Here is a 1,989-nt window from a genome sequence, read left to right on the forward strand (position 1 = left end):
AGCCTGTTGCTTCCTTCTAGTGTGCCCACATCCACCCACATCTTAGTGTCATCAGCAAATTGGAACAGGGTGCTTTTTACCCCCTCGTCCAAGTCACTGGTGAAGATGTTGAACAGTGCGGGCCCGAGGACTGAGCCCTGTGGAACCCCACTGCCCACATCCCTCCAGGTCGAAAATGACCCATCCACCACCACTCTCTGGGTGCGGACCTCCAGCCAGTTGGTGGCCCATTTGACTGTGTATATGTCGACGCCACAGTCCGCCAGTTTTTTAATGAGGATAGGGTGAGAGACAGTGTCGAAGGCCTTCCTAAAGTCCAGAAAGACTATGTCCACTGCTACCCCTGCGTCTAAGGATTTGGTGACCTGGTCATAGAAGGCCACCAGGTTGGTCTGACAGGACCCATCTCTAATGAGTCAGAATGGACAAAGCCACGGATTATCCTGAAGATCCTAGATCTAAGAAAGAATACTTTGTTATCAGGCCTGCAACCTCAAACTTAGGGCCTGGACTGGACTGATCAATACAGCATCCTAGCCTGACCTGCCACCCTCATGATGTTTCTAGAGATGGGGCATTCACAAATGCCTAAAATTCCCATCAATTAAGTTGCTTCTCATCTACCAGTGTTCCTTGAACTGTGCTTTCAAGCATGTACTACTCCTACATTTCTGCACATTTTTCACCTACTAGAAAATGATATGAAATGATATGAAATGAACTGCAAAGACTGCAAATGTTGGGGTTGCAGATGCTGCTTAGATCCAGCTGAATTATTTAGAAATCCAATTATTTATAAATCCTATTGCAAGTGCATTTTTTATTCTCCACTTCTGCCATTCTCTCAGTTAAGAAGCTACAGACAAACAACAGATTTACTACGTAGTACATTTAATTTATTTTGTACTAAAAGTGGAAGGAATTCATGACACCCAGCCTATTGCACAGTAAAACACTTGAATACATGGTAAAGTTATTCCTTGAAAAATATGTAATAACTTTAACAAATAAACAATAGTCCCAGACATTGCAGGAGCATAATACAGAGGCCTACCCTATGTCATTGCTGACACTGTTGGAGCTACACTGGCAGTAGCAATGGTGGAAAGTGCCCTTTGTCCTCTCCCCAAGTCAATATTATTATTAATCAGTGATGCCTCTGCCTCCTGGCTAGGTATTATAATAGCAAGAACTGGAGCCCAGACACTTGGAGTAGACAGTGGGTGCATCTATATTTGATGCTGTGTCATTGTAGCAATGTACTATGGCAATGTAGCATCGGCAGGCACAAACCGTGATGCTGCAGCTACATCGCCATAGTGATGAGTTCCCTCAGCAATGTCGGGGCTAAAAATAACTGCACCACTGGCACGGCGCAGTAACAATGTGTAGATGCGCCTACTGTTTGTTCCTTAATTTGGAGTAAATGGAGTACAGATTAAAATCCAGGATAAATTACTCAATTTATAGGCTGGGAAATGATTGGATAAAATGAAGTATTGCAGAGAAAGACCTGGTAGTAGATTGTAATCTAAATATGAGCCAACAGTGTGCTTTTGTTGCAAAACACACAAGCAATACAATGGGTCCTGTCAACAAGAGTGTCACTTGCAAATAAAGTGAAGTGAGTCTTCTGCTCTATTCAGCAGTGGTGAAGCCTCACCTGGAGGATTGTGTCCAGTTTTGGCCCCCACATTTTAAGAAAGGATGTGGACAGAGAAATGAGTCCAGTGGAGAGCAACACAAATGCTTCAGGGTCTTGGCAGCAAGACATATGAGAAATGACCTCAAAGAGCTAGGGGTTATTTAATCTAAAAAGAGAAGACTGGGGGGAGGTATATGGTAACAGTCTTCAAATACCTGAAGGCAATTATAGAGAAGGATGGAGATGGGCTTTTCTCTGTGGCTGTAGGGGACTTAACCAGGAGAAATGGCCTCAAGCCTCAGATGCACCTGGGGAGGAAGAACCAGCAGCATACCTACAGGCTG

The sequence above is a fragment of the Gavialis gangeticus genome, unplaced genomic scaffold (genome assembly GCF_001723915.1).
Source record: "Gavialis gangeticus isolate Ggan-Ray unplaced genomic scaffold, GavGan_comp1, whole genome shotgun sequence".
Taxonomy (NCBI): Eukaryota; Metazoa; Chordata; order Crocodylia; family Gavialidae; genus Gavialis; species Gavialis gangeticus.